The sequence below is a fragment of the Budorcas taxicolor genome, chromosome 19, assembly GCF_023091745.1.
Source record: "Budorcas taxicolor isolate Tak-1 chromosome 19, Takin1.1, whole genome shotgun sequence".
In the NCBI taxonomy this organism is placed as follows: Eukaryota; Metazoa; Chordata; class Mammalia; order Artiodactyla; family Bovidae; genus Budorcas; species Budorcas taxicolor.
Window position 1 is genome coordinate 38,500,089 of NC_068928.1, and position 15,435 is coordinate 38,515,523.

The 15,435-nt window shown below is 43.9% G+C and overlaps 1 non-coding gene and 1 pseudogene across 1 annotated transcript; both read left to right on the plus strand.

The window, feature by feature from the left end:
- The first annotated feature begins 4,530 nt into the window (after window positions 1-4,530).
- On the plus strand, window positions 4,531-4,608 carry TRNAT-AGU (transfer RNA threonine (anticodon AGU)). Its single transcript is given in 2 exon segments — window positions 4,531-4,568; window positions 4,573-4,608. It is a non-coding gene; the product is annotated as a tRNA-Thr (tRNA).
- A 2,546-nt stretch (window positions 4,609-7,154) lies between these two features.
- LOC128065678 (60S ribosomal protein L12-like) lies at window positions 7,155-7,646 on the plus strand (annotated as a pseudogene).
- The last annotated feature ends 7,789 nt before the right edge of the window (window positions 7,647-15,435 follow it).

The following is a 15,435-nucleotide window of genomic DNA, read 5'->3' on the forward strand; positions in this document are numbered from 1 at the left end:
TCCAAAGAACACCCAGGGCTGATCTCCTTTAGAATGGACTGGTTGGATCTCCTTGCAGTCCAAGGGACTCTCAGGAGTCTTCTCCAACACCACAGTTCAAAAGCATCGATTCTTCAGCGCTCAGCCTTCTTCACAGTCCAACTCTCGCATCCATACATGACCACAAGAAAAACCATAGCCTTGACTAGACGGACCTTTGTCGGGAAAGTAATGTCTCTGCTTTTCAATATGCTATCTAGGTTGGTTGTAACTTTTCTTCCAAGAAGTAAGTGTCTTTTAATTTCATGGCTGCAATCACCATCTGCAGTGATTTTGGAGCCCCCCAAAATAAAGTCTGACACTGTTTCCACTGTTTCCCCATCTATTTCCCATGAAGTGATGGGACCAGATGCCATGATCTTCGTTTTCTGAATGTTGAGCTTTAAGCCAACTTTTTCACTCTCCTCTTTGACTTTCATCAAGAGGCTCTTTAGTTCCTCTTCACTTTCTGCCATAAGGGTGGTGTCATCTGCATATCTGAGGTTATTGATATTTCTCAACATAGTTCAATTTTAAATGAAAATCAAAGTATCACTATGTAACATTTTGGTAAACCCTGCTCCTCCCCCCAAAAAAGTACTTTTTAGAATTTTTAATTGCTTGATATCATTGTCAGATTGTGTTAAAAAGTAGTATATGTACTAAACATATTTGAACTGACTCCAGTTGGGTTTTCATGCTTGGAATGCAGATGGAGAGGTAAGTAAAGGCTTTTAACGTTGACTTAAGCTTTTTAAAAATGTACCAATAAAATGAGGTAAAAATTGAAAATCACTGAGTATGCCCAGTGGATCACAAACCCTGAGGCTCACTGAGGCCCCTCCTCCTGGCCAGGTGTTACAGGGAATCCTGTGTTCTGGGCAGCACCCTTCTAATGTTCTATTCTTTTTTTCTTTATTTAGTTGAGTACATCCTCAGTTTTGATTATATGCTTCGTTGTTTTAAGAAAAGGCAAGCTGTCTTGTGTATCTCCTTTATTCTTACAGGTTTCTGATACCAGATGTGTGGGAGTCTCCCCGTCCCCGCCCCCCCCACCCCAGCAGTTCTCTGACAGTGAGGGTCAATTCAACTCAATTCTGACGCTGTCTACCTGGAGATAGAGTCAGCTCCCTCAGGTTAAGGGTTTGGTACTTCCCAGGTGGCACAGTGAGAAAGAATCTGCCTGCCACTACAGGAAACTCAGGAGACAGGGGTTCAATTGCCTGGTCAGGAAAATCCCCTGGAGTAAGGATGGCAGCCCACTCCAGTATTCTTGGGCACAGTGGGAGATTCTGTAGACAGAGGAGCCTGGCTGGCTACAGTCCGTGGGGTCACAAAGAGTCAGACACGACGGAGCACAACACAGCAACTCACGAGATCACCTCCCACTTCAAATGTCAATCATAAGTAGTAGGCCCCCAGGTTACCCACAGCTTCTGACTTGACTACAAATCTGAGACTTACATGACCCCTCCTTGGGATCTCTAAATTTGCTAGAGTGACTCAGAGAACTCAGGGCAACACTTAAATTTACCAGTGCATTAAAGGATATGATAAAGGATACAGATGGGGCTTCCCTGGGCTCACAGGTTCAATCCCTGATCCTGGAAGATCCCACATGCTGCAGAAGACCCTACATCCTACATCCCACCTAAGCCCTGCGCCACAACTGTTGAGCCTGTGATGTACAGTGTGGGAACCGCAACTCTGTTGTAAACCTGTGGTCTGCAACAAGAGAAGCCACTGAAATGAGAAGCCCTGGCAACAACACCCAGAGTAGCCTCCACTCTGCAAACTAGAGAAAAGCCCATGCAACAACAAAGACCCAGCTCAGCCAAAACGAAATACAAGTATTTTTTAGGAACTTCCCTGGTGATCCAGTGGCTAAGACTCCATGCTTCCAGTGCAGGGCCCAGGTTCTACCCTGCGTCAGGGAGCTAGGTCCACATGCCGCAGCTAAAGGTAGTACATGCCAGGACTAAGACCCAGTGCAGCGAAATAAATAATACAATTAAAACATTTTAAAGGATACAGATTAAGAGATACATACATAGGGGGAGGTCTGGGAGGGTCTGAACACAGGAGCTACTGTTAGGGTGTATTCACTCCTCTGGAAGCTCCCAAACCCCTTACTGTTAAGGATTTTTATAGGGGCTTCCTCACGTAGACCACACTTCCCTGATAGCTCAGTTGGTAAAGAATCCACCTGCAATTCAGGAGACCCTGATTCAATTCCTGGGTCAGGAAGATCCGCTGGAGAAGGGATAGGCTACCCACTCCAGTATTCTGGCCTGGAGAGTTGGAATCGCAAAGAGTCGTACACAACTGAGCAACTTTCACGTAGACATGATCAACTGTTACCCTCTCCCCTATTTAGAGAAGTTGAAGGTAAGAGGTAGGGCTGAAAATTCCGAGCTTCTAATTATGTTTTGGTCCAGTTGCCATCCAGGAGCCCATCCAGAACAAAAAAGGCTCCCAATGTAAGCACTTCAGATTTACAAGGGTTTTCAGGATCCCCATGTCGGGGATGGAGTATAATATCTTTGTCCCCTATTAGACTATAACTAAAGGTTTATCAACCTTGGAGCCATTAATAGTTTGGACCAAATAATTCTCTGTTGTGGGGGTGCTGTCTTGTGCACTGAGGATCTTTTAACTAACGTACAGTATTGCACCCCGGTCCCCAACCCTGACCATCAGATAACTCTCCAGGGCTTCCCTGGTGACTCAGTGGTAAAGAATCCACCTATCAGTGCAGGGGACATGGGTTTGATCCTGGTCCTGGAGGATCCCACCTGCCGTGGGTTGGACAACTGGCTGCATGAGCCGCAGTTACTGAGCCAGCACTGTAGAGCCCATGAGCAGCCGCTACTGAACCCGAGCTCCACAACGAGAAAACCGCAATAATGAGAAGCCCAAGCCCTGCAACCAGAGAGTAGCCCCCGCTTGCCGCAACTGGAGAAGACGCAGCAACGAAGACTCAGCACAACCATAAATAAATAAAATCCTGAAATGTCTGCAGACCTTGCTGACTGTCCCCTGGTAGCAAAAATTGCTCTCCTACCCCTGCAGTTGTGAACCACTGCTCCTTGACATCTAATAAATGCCTGTATTCCATATAGTAAGTTTATCGTCCAAACAGTATCATTGCCTCATGAGAGTAATGGCTAATCTTTATAAAGCCTTGCTCTTTGTAGTATTCTAAGATCTTTACATATATTAACTCATTTAGTCTTCAGAACAACCCTGTGAGGTAGGAACTATTATTATGCCCTTTTTACAGTCAAAAAACCAAGACTCAAAAGTAGTTTGGTTAATTGCTCAAGGTCACCCACCTGCAAAATAACATCTGGGATTTGCCTACCCAGGCAGTGCAGCTGCAGATTCTGGACTCAAACCATTTTGCTATCTGCTGCCTTTAAATACAAAAGAAACTAACTTAAAAAGCCAAGCATTCTGCCTGCAGAATTTGCATAGGCGAACAGAAGCTAAAAATAAAATTCCTATTTTGCCTTTTTCACAAAACATAGCAAAGCATTTTGCCATGTTGCTAAAATCTGATAAATTGTTTGAGTGGCTGCATCATATTCTGTCAGGAAGATAGACAATAACATGACCAGTCCTTTCTTTTTGGGCATTGTGGTCTTTGCTGATAACTTCATTTGAAGCATTATAGTCAATTTTTAAAGTATAACTTGCAAGCAATAAAGTGCATCCATTTTAAGGGTATGGTTTGGAAAGGTTTGACAAATGTTACAACCAGGACAAGGTACGAGACATTTTCATCGCCTTTGTTCCCCTCTGTAGTGGTGTGATGAGGCTGACTAGTACCCTAGCACCCGCTCAGGAGAACCAGTTTCATGTACATCTCAGGTTTACATTGAGCGGTATCACATTAGCAGCTCAAAAGTGGCCATGGTGGGAACATTTACACCGCAGAAATTGGTAGAGTGCCACAAATGAGGGCTTAAAAATTTTTTTTTAGAACCAGTTTGCTGCTGCTGCTGCTAAGTCGCTTCAGTTGTGTCTGACTCTGTGACCCCGTAGACGGCAACCCACTAGGCTCCTCTGTCCCTGGGATTCTCCAGGCAAGAAAACTGGTTACCTGGTTCTAAATTGTGCCTCTTTGCAGTCAGCTCTCCCATCTTCAACCACAGTCTGGCATCTTTGTTTTGCATTTTTATAGATTTCTTTAAATGAAATCATGCAGCTCGTCCTCTTGTGCCTACCTTCTTTTGCTCAGCTTTTTTCTTATTTTGGGGATTTATCAGCATTGTGGCACATAGCAACAGTTCATTCCTTTCTATTGTGTTCCATTGTACAGGAACTGTCTTTAGTAGTCTGGTATCGGGCCCTGGGGTGACTAGGACAAAGGAATAGTGACTTTAATTGTGAGCTTGATAAATGAGGTGGTTTGGAGTAAGGGTTTTGGATTGGTTGGTGGTTTTATAAAAGGTGCACTGGCAGAATGACTTAGTATCTTTTAAGAATTGGTTAGCATTCAGAATCTTTGGCGCCGTGGCTTAATTGGTTAAAGCGCCTGTCTAGTAAGTAAACAGGAGATCCTGGGTTCGAATCCCAGCGGTGCTTTTCAGAAGCGACAATGAGTTTATTTTGGTGGCTTCCCTGGTGGCTCAGGGGGTAAAGCGTCTGCCTGCAGTGCGGGAGACCCAGGTTCAATCCCTGCGTCAGGAAGATCCCCTGGAGAAGGAAACGGCAACCCACTCCAGTACTCTTGCCTGGAAAATTCCATGGACAGAGGAGCCTGGTAGGATATAGTCCATGGGGTCGCGAAGAGTCGGACACGGCTGAGCGACTTCACTTTCACTTTCTTTAGCATTCAGAGGGGCAGTCTGCCCTAGGCTGAAAAGGCCCCGAGATGTCAAAGCATCAGTAAATACAGAAAAAATGTAAAACCATGATTAATACACCTTCTTGAAAGGTATATTATCTGAACTCAGGGATGCTAAGCATAGCTGAAACACAACTACATAGCATATAGTGAAACCTGGCCCCTTTGTCACACTTGGCCCTAAGAGTGTCCTAAGCAGATTAATGCTCTTCAGTCAGCATATTGGAGGATCCTTTGGGAAAACTGACCATCTCATGAAGAAATACCTGCAGATATTGTTAGTGTCCTGTTGTCAGTCACTCAGTCATGTCCGACTCTGTGTCCCGTGGACTGCAGCACTCCAGGCTTCCCTGTCCTTCATCATCTCCTGGAGCTTGCTCAAACTCATGTCCATTGAGTCGGTGATGCCGTCCAACCATCTCATCCTCTGTTGTCCCTTCTCCTTCTGCCTTCAGTCTTTAGTGCTCAACCTTCTAGCTCTCACATCCATACATGACTACAGGAAAAATCATAGCCCTGACTATACGGCCTTTGTAGGCAGAGTAATGTCTCTCCTTTTTAGTACAACTGTCTAGGTTTGTCATTGCTTTTCTTCCAAGGAGCAGGTGTCTTAATTTCATGACTGCAGTCACCAGCCACAGTGATTTTGGAACCCAAGAAAATAAAGTCTGTCATTGTTTCCATTGTTTCCCCATCTATTTGCCATGAAGTGATGGAACTGGATGCCATGATCTTAGTTTTTTGAATGTTGAGTTTTAAGCCAGCTTTTTCACTCCTGTTTCACCTTCATTAGGAGGCCCTCTAATTCCTCTTCACTTTCTGCCTTTAGGCTGGTGTCATCTGCATATCTGAGATTATTGATAATTTTCTCCCAGAAATCTTGATTCCAACTTGTGCTTTAGTCTCCTAAGGGTGCTATAACAAAGTCTTGGTAGCTTAAAACCAAAGAAATTTATTCTCTCTCAGTTCTGGAAGTCAGAAGTCCAAAATCAGTCAAGTCTGAAAACATGCCAGGGCCATGTTCCCTCCAGGGGCTCTAGGGAGCATTTCTTTCTTTGCCTCTTCCGGATTCTGGTGGCTCCAGGTAGTCCTTGGGTGGTAGCAGCATCGCTCCAGTCTGCCTCCACCTTCGCATAGCTTTCTCCTCTCTGTGTCTCTCTTCTGGGTGTCTCCTATAGACACTTGTTATTGGGTTTAGGGCCCACTCAGAGTATCCAAGGTGGTCTTATCTTAAAATCCTTAATTGCAAAGACTCTTTTTTCCAAAGGAAGTCACATTCACAGATTATGGGGATTAGGATGTGGATATGTCTTTTGGGGAACCACTGTTCAACCACTCTAAGAGCTGAGAGTCCACAGTGAAAGTCAGCTCACTGCAGTAAGATCCAGCAACTGAGAAGCCCCGTCTCACTCTGTGTTTACAGAGTGTCCAGAAAGTTTTAGTGCCTCAGTTGGAAATGTGAATGGATGTCAAGGATCACCAGATAGTTGAAGAAAGTCTCTAACATGAAAGACAAAGACCAAACAAATAAGAGCAAAGGAACTTGGAGAATATAGGAACAGCACAGACTGGAACAAAAGAGAATATAACTTAAAAGATGGTAAATGTTCTCAGATATGAAGCTGATGTTACATCCACGAAATAAAAACGGGTATAAAAAATCAGGGACTAAAACATCTTAAAAATGTGATAACCAGTAACTGCAGTCACAGAGCTACAGGACTTTCATGCTGGTTCAGTGGCTAAGACTCTGTGCTCCCAGGGTAGGGGCCCAGGTTCAACTTTCGTCAGGGAACTAGATCCCACGCGCGATAGTTAAGATCCCAACTGCTGCAACTAAAACCTTTGGCCAATAAATAAATACTAAAAAAAAAACAAACAAACCCAAACCCACAAAGGGTTAGAAGATAAAATTGAGAAAATATCCTTTACATAAAAAGAAAAGCTGGGTGAAACAACCGACAAGGGATTTATCTCTAAAATATATAAGCAGGTCATGGAACTCAATACCAGAAAAACAACCCAATCAAAAAGTGGATAGAAGACCTAAACAGACATTTCTCCAAAGAAGACATACAGATGGCTAATAAACACATGAAGAGATGCTCCACATCATTATTAGAGAAATGCAAGTCAAAACTATAATTAGGCATCATGTCACATTGGTGATAATGGCCATGATCAAAAAACCTACAAACAATACCTTTCGGCTCAGAGGAGGCAAAGGTGCGACTTGCTTTGGTCCTCCCGAATCCAGGTTCATCTGACACCAGCCGTCTCCACGATGCTATTTAAGTTCGACCCTAACGAGATCAAAGCTGTATACCTGAGGTGCACTGGTGGGGAAGTCGGTGCCACGTCTGCCCTGGCCCCCAAGATGGGTCCCCTGGGCCTGTCTCCAAAAAAGGTCGGTGATGACGTCACCAAGGCAACTGGTGATTGGAAGGGTCTGAGGATTACAGTGAAACTGATGATTTAGACAGGCCCAGATTGAGGCAGTACCTTCTGTTTCTGCCCTGATCATCAAAGCCCTCAAGGAACCACCAAGAGACAGAAAGAAGCAGAAAAACATTAAGCACAGTGGAAACCACTTTTGATGATATCATCAACATTGCCCAGCATATATGCGATATCAGTCTCTAGCTAGAGAACTTTCTGGAACCATTAAAGAGATCCTGGGGACTGCCCAGTCTATGGGCTGCAGTGTTGCTGGCCGCCACCTCATGACATCATAGATGACATCAACAGTAGTGCGGTGGGGTGCTCAGCTAGTTAAGAACGGCAAAGGAAAAAAAAAAGGATTATTTGACAACCAAAAAAAAAGTCTATAAACAATAAATGCTGGAGACTGTGGAAAAAAGGGAACCTCTTGCACTATTGGTGGGAATGCAAATTTATACAGTCAAACTCAGACGGCAGAGCGTCTGCCTGCAATGCGGGAGACCTGGGTTCAATCCCTGGGTCAGGAAGATCCCCTGGAGAAGGAAATGGCAACCCACTCCAGTATTCTTGCCAGGAGAACTCTATAGACTGAGGGGACTGGTAGGCTACAGTCCATGGGGTTGCAAAGAGTGGGATATGAGTGCGTGATTTCACTTTTACAGAGACTAGTATGGAGATGCTGTTAAAAAAACCCTAGCAGTAAAAGTATATGATCCAGCAATCCCTCTGCTGGGCATATACCCTGAGGAAACCGCAAGTGAAAAAGACATATGTACCTGGTGTTCATTGCAGTACTATTTACAATAGCTAGGACATGAAAAAAGTTAAATGAGCAGGATGACAATATACAGCCTTGACGAACTTCTTTCCTAATTTGGAACCAGTCTGTTGTTCCATGTATGACTGAGCGACTGAACCGAACTGAAGACATAAAAGCAATCTAGATGTCCTGTGACAGATGAATGGATAAAGAAGTTGTGGTACATATACACAAGGAAATATTACTTAGCTAAAAAAAATGCATTTGAGTTGGTTCTCATGAAGTGGACAAACTTAGAGCCTATTATACAAAATGCAATAAGTTAGAGAAGAACAAATATCATATATTAACATTCTATATGGAATCTAGAAAGACAGTACTGGTAAACCTTTTTGCAGGGCAGCAGTGGAGACAGAGAACAGAGCTGTAGACATGGCGGGGAAGAAGAGGGTGGGACGATGGGGAGAGTAGCCTGGGAACATATGCATTGTGATATGTAAAGTAGATAGCTAGTGGGCATTGGCTGTGTAACTCAGAGCTCAAACCAGCGCTCTGTGACAACCTAGAGGAGTGGAATGGGGTGGGAGGGAAGTTCAAGAGGGAAGGGACATACAGATACTTGTGGCTGATTCATGTTGATGTATGGCAGAAACACAGTATTGTAAAGGACTTATCCTTATATTAAATAAAGACAAAAATGCTGGGGAATTCCCTGGCAGTCCAGTAGTTAGCACACTTCACTTTCACTACCAAAGGCCCGAGTTTGATCCCTTGTTGGGGAACTAAGATCCTACAAGCTGCATAGTGTGGCCAAAGGAAGAAAAAAAAAAGCTGGAAAATGGGCATGAAAAGATTTTTTAAAACTGGAAATAGCCCAGAAGGGTTAACATTCATCTTAGGAGTTACAGAGAAATAGAGCAGATGTGAAAAGTGTGAAAAGTGGAGGGAAAGCAGTCATCAAAGGGATAATTCAAGAAATCAAACCAGGGGACTTTCCTAAGAGTCCAGTGGTTAAGAATCCACTTTCCAATACAGAGGGCATGGGTTCCATCCCTGCTTGGGGAACAAACATTCCACATGCCATGGGAAACTAACCCTGAGTGCTGCAAATACAGAGCCCATGTTTCCTGGAGCCTGTGCACCACAACTAAGGCCTGACACAGCTGAAAAAGGAAAACTTAAAAAAGTCAAATCAGGACTGAATGAAATATATCTCCAGAATGAGAAGCCCACTGAGTGCCCAACATCAGTCAGTTCAGTCATTCAGCCATGTCCGATTCTTTGTGATGGACTGCACCCTGCCAGGCTTCCTTGTCCATCACCGTCTCCCAGAGTTTGCTCAAACTCAAGTCCATTGAGCCAGTGATGCCATCCAAACGTCTCATCCTCTGTTGCCCCCTTCTTCTCCTGCCCTCAGTCTTTCCCAGCACCAGAGTCTTTTCCAATGAGTCGGCTCTTTGTATCAGGTAGCCAAAGCATTGGAGCTTCAGGTTTAGCATCAATCCTTTCAGTGAATATTCAGGGTTGATTTCTTTTATGATTGACTGGTTTGATCTCCTTGCAGTCCAAAGGACTCTCAAGAGTCTTCTCCAGCACCACAGTTCAAAGGCATCAGTGTTTTGGCACTCAGCCTTTTTTATTGTCCAGCTCTCACATCTGTACATGACTACTGGAAAAATCATAGCTTTGACTATACGGACCTTTGTGAGCAAAGTGATGTCAACAGTGGATGGAAAAGAAATCAGATATTTCAGCTTGTTGAGTAAGTAGACAAAGGTTACTAAAACCTTCTGAGGGAAAAAGCAATTAACATTCAAAGGAACAGTTGTTGGAATGGTACCATGCTTTCCGTCAGGCATTCTGGAAGACGGCAGAGGAATGCTTTCGAATTATTTATGACCTATAACTTTATGAATTAGTCAAATTGTTAATTCAGTAATGTAAGCACATTTTTAGAGGTGTGAAATCTTAAAAAATTTTACCTTCTACCTATGTACCCCTTCTCAGGAAACGACTGGAGGATATGGTATGCCAAAATGAGACAATAAATCAAGAAACAAGAAGACATGTGATCCTGGAAACAGGATATTCAACAGAGGTGAGAAGTGAAGAGAATTCTCATGATAATGATGAAAGGAAATCCCAGGGTGACATAACCTGGCTGCAGGCCTTCCAGAGTAATCAGTCAGCACTGGGGCAGGAGGACAGAAGGCCCCGGAAGGGATGTCTCCAAGAAATCAGACGAAATTAACATAGGAAATATCTACACTTTTGATGATGGTAGAAAAAGTTCATTATAGGGACCTGGAAATCTAAGTGTGCACTCCCCAATTTTTTTAAAATTAATTATTAACTCCAGGAAAAAAAATATTTCTAAGAACTGAAAACCAAAGCTTAATCACGATAGTCTGGCTTGGCTGTGGATAATATTTATGGAGACATAATTGTGTCAACAGAGTATGGAGACTGGTCTCCATCAACCCGCACACTTCAGGCTTTCTTCCTTGTAGACTGTGGTCCAGCCAGCAGGAGTGCTCTTTGTTCCAGCTGTCTGGGGCTTCTTTTGTTTAAATGGGAATCAAGTTGATTAAATGCAATTAATTAATCAGTACATTAATAAACTAAATTAAAATATCAGTTAAAATGCATCTAAGCAAAAGTCTATGGTCGAAAGTATACACGCACACACATTTTTTTTTCCTTTTTACACTAAACACCTGGAAAAGATTATCTAGATTTAAACTTGTGCTCTAATTTGAGACTGTTGATTTACCCAAACAACCAGTCATTGTGTATGTCCAGCCTTCATCCCATTAATAGGGAATCAAGTTGTGTATATTTGAATCTGTTATATGTTAGACTGACCTGTGACACATGGTAAATTGTTTTCTAGTTCTGTTCTAATTTTTTCCATTAGACTGAGTAGCTTGAGGGCAGGCTGTTGTTCTTTCCTCTGTAAGGTTCTGGCACTTAATACAGACCTTGGTTTTTTTTTTTAAAAAACCTACGATTAAGTCACCACAGAGACCACGGTTTGAGTTGGCGAGGACATCTACTATTTGCAGAGCATTCAATTGTTCACCCTGCACTGCCGCATGTGTCTGCCCCACACCGAGGCTGGTGTTTTTATTATCCTCTTCTCTCCCCTCTCATTTTTGGGAAGAGGACCTGAGTTCCAGAGAGTGCCTTCCTGAAGGTCACAGAAGTCAGTGTTGGAACCCCTAGCAGAACTCAGATCTCTAATGATGCATTTAAAAAACACTTAAAAAAAACATGGTTTAAAAAATTTACCATCAACCATTTTTAAGTGTATAGTTCAGTAGTGTTAAGTATAGTCACATGGTTGTGGGTTATGGCTCTCTAGAACTTACTCATCTTGCAAAACTGATATTCTATATCCACTGAACAACTCTCTACTTTCCCCTCACCCATCCCTGCCTCTGGCAACCACCATTCTACTTTGTGTCTCCATGAATTTGAGCACTCTAGATACCTTCTGTAAGGGAGGCACACAGTGTATGTCTCTTTGTGATTGGCTCATCTCACTTAGCATATGTCCTCGAGGTTCAACAATTTCCTCCCTTGACGCCAAACAATATTATGTTGTATGTAGCACATTTTATTTATCCATTCATCCATCAGTGGATACCTGGGTGCTTCCATCTCTTAGCTATTGTAAGTAATGCTGCTATGAGCATGGGTGTATATATATCTCTTTGAGATCTTCCTTTTAGTTCTTTTGGATATATACTGAAAGTGGGATTCCAGTAAGACATTTTTTAAATTCTCCATCTCATTACAAAAATGATTTGAGGACTTCCCTGGTGGTCCAGTGGTTAATCCACCTGCCAGTGCAGGGGACATGGGTTCAATCTCTGGTCCAAGAAGATCCCACATGCTTTGGAGTAATGAAGCCTGTGGGCCACTACTACTGAGCCCAAGCTCTAGAGTCCATGCTCTGCAGCAAGAGAAGCCCCTGCAGTGCCCACACACTGCGACTAGAGAGAGCCCACGTGCATCAGTGAAGACCTAGCCCAGTCAAATACATGAATGAGGGAACAAATGAAATTTTAAAAATGATTTGAGGCCATTGTCTTGGCACCTTCTCAAGTATATATATATTTTTAAAAAAGGTTCTGAATTTTGAATGAATGATAAAAGGGCCAACAGACAGGAGTGGCCTAACAGAAGTCTGGTGGGATCAAGTTTTTTATCTTTACCCTTGGGAAGTAGCCGCAAATAATTAAGACCCACCAGCGGTAGACTGGAGCAGCCAAGGCGTTTTTTTCTCATCTACACAAAGATCTCCAAAACATTCTCAAAGTTGCATCCAAACAGAATAAGCTCCATGCATATGGAAGAGTCACACAGGAGGGATTCCATATTCATGAGGCCTGGTGGGTATGGGGGTAGGTATACAAACTCATATTCTGGAGCTGTCATGGGACCTTTGTAAAAGATCTGGTCAGAGTAGGGACAGAGGTAGAGTGTGTTGGTCAGAAGACTCTGCTCATCTCCAAAGACTGGTGTCAGATCTGATTTTTCAAGAAAAGCTGGATACAACTGAAACTTAACACTGTAAATCAACTATATTCCAATAAAAATTTTTTAAAAAGGGAAAAGCTAGAAATCTGAACTTTGATGTGCAATTTGACTTTTAAAAACTGGCATTAAAACTTTCAAAAAGTTTTAAAAACATTCTGAATATCAAAGACAAAAATGCAAGTTTGCAACTTCTGGTATGTGGCAGTGTGGAGCATTGATGATGTTGACTTCTGGGGAAGAATTAGGTCTGGTTTGGTTGACCAGATCAAATGCTACACTTGCAGAAACTCTGCCCTTCTATCATTGGATAGAACTTAATGTGCTGCAGGCAGAGAGGAAGTGGCCTAAAATGAGCCATTAAGTTTTGGTGGCATATCTGTGCTGATCAGATAGGAGAGGAGAGCTCCCGGTTTTGCACCATTTCTGTGATATTCAGTTGTGCCTACTTCACAGAACCATTGTAAAACGTCATAGACTTGGAAAGGTGTCAAATTTTTCCTAAAATGTAATGCAGGTGCTAACTGGGATAATTATCTTGCCACGAAGAGCTCAGAAGAGTGTAATGTTTTGGGAATAGTGACAGCTTCCACAAAAGCTGACCTAGGAAGGAGATGCTGAGCCCCAGCTCTGGCTGGAAGAAATGAAGAGGAAAGAATGTGTCAGCCATTCTGCTCTGGTGCGTTTGAGAAGGAGGCAGAATACCGATCTTTTCTGCAAGTGGTGTTGGGGAGTCAGTGGAGTTGAGAAACACACATGTCCATAAATGGTGTGATCCTGCTCTAAAGAGCTGAGCTAACGCCTGGGTTTCAGGAACCTTACACTGCAAGTTTCAACTAAAATAAACTTCTGACCTTTCTGTCAGTTCCCTTGAATAAGTCAGAGTTTTATACTCTATAGACTATTTCAGGGACTTCCCTGGCTATCCAGTGGTCAAGACTCTGTGATTGCACTGTGGAGGGGCACAGGTTCGGTCCCTGATCCAGGAGCTAAGATCCTGCAAGTTGCACAGCGTGGCTGGGGAGGTGGGGTGGAAGTGACACTGCCTCATGTTCCCACTTAGAAGATTTGTGCTATTACTTCTATTACTTGAGAAAGCAGCCCTGCTTATTATTACTACTAATGATATTGCAATGTTAGTAACATTCCTATCATGCTTTGTAACTTACAAAGACCTTTCACTTGGATTTTTCTCATCTTGTTTCCTGGTAACTCTGAGATTATTATTTCTCACTTTTTGATAAGGAAACTGATGGTTTCCCATTGTCCTTTAGCTAGTTTAGAATCTTCAATGTGGCCTAAGTTACCACCCTAGCCTGGGCCTTCCCTACCTCTCCAGAGCCTGTTTCACCACCTTCCCAGGAACTCTCTTTGTTCTAGCTATTCTGGGTTTCTTTTGGTTCTTTCAATAGGTCAGGTTCTCTCCAGCCATAGGCCTGGCATTGCATGTGCCGTTTCTTTCATCTAGAACACTCTTCCCTGTCCTCTTTGCCTAGCTAGCATCTTTTGAGTCCCAGTTTAACAACGTTTCTTCACGGGAGTCTTTCCTAAACATTGAGGCTACGTGGAACTTGCCAGTAACATCCCTTGTACCACCCAGCACTTCCCATTCCAAAGACTCATCACACTGCAGATTACTCATTCAGGACTTGCTTGGTGGCTCCGTGGTGAAGAATCCACCTGCCAATGCAAGAGACATGGGTTCAATCCCTGATCCAAGATCCGACATGCTGTGGGGCAACTAACCCCCGTGTGCACAGCTACTAAGCTCATGCTCTGTAGCATGTGAGCCCCAACTACTGAGTCCACCTGCCACAGCTGCTGAAGCCCACTCGCCTAGAGCCTGTGCTCCACAGGAGAAGCCCCTGCAGCAAGAAGCCCATGCACGCAATTAGAGAAGACCCTGCCCGCTGCAACCAGAGAAAGCCCGCATAGCAACGAAGACCTGTGCAGCCAAAAATGAAAGTCTGAATTATTCATTCGATGGTTCTTGTTCCTGCTCAGTGCCTTGTATACTATACTTTTACTCTGAAAGCTTTTGTAACGAGCCTGCTGTCTGGCTTCCATGGCTGTGGAACTGATGCATCAGAACCTTGCCTTCTAGTCCAGTGCTGTGGGGCTGCTTCTGATATTACAATAATCAAGGTCCTTTGTGACCAAAAGGCACACCTCCCGCATCAATAGCAGGTGGCAGGGTTAGAGCACAGTGCCACCATGTTCTTTGTTAACGACTAGAAGAGACTGGCCATGGGGTCGCTCAGAGTCGGACACGACTGAGCGACTTCACTTTGACTTTTCACTTTCACGCATTGGAGAAGGAAATGGCAACCCACTCCAGTATTCTTGCCTAGAGAATCCCAGGGATGGGGGAGCCTGGTGGGCTGCCGTCTATGGGGTCGCACAGAGTCGGACACGACTGAAGCGACTTAGCAGCCGCAGAAGAGACTGGTGCTGTTCTCACCTCGTCAGCTGTCGCTGTGATGCCCCTGTACCAGTGGCCACCTTTGCCCAGCACCCTTTTGAGATAGTCAAGGGTGGATCACAGATGACAGCGACATTGAAAGCTGCTCAGACTACTCCTGTCCCAGGTCTTGCCTTGGTTTGATGCACACAGGTGAGTCATTTAGAGCTGTGTGGCACATTCGCTTTCCATGTTGGAAGCGGTGAGGCACAGTTACCAAATCAGTGGTACAGGCACAGGAGTGGAAGTAACACAGTGGCCCAAGCTGGCGGGCTGGCATCAAGCAGGTGAGCAGGGGCCGGTGGGAGGAACTCATGGCCTTATTTCAACAGCCGCAGCAAGCTGACCTCCCTGTGGGTT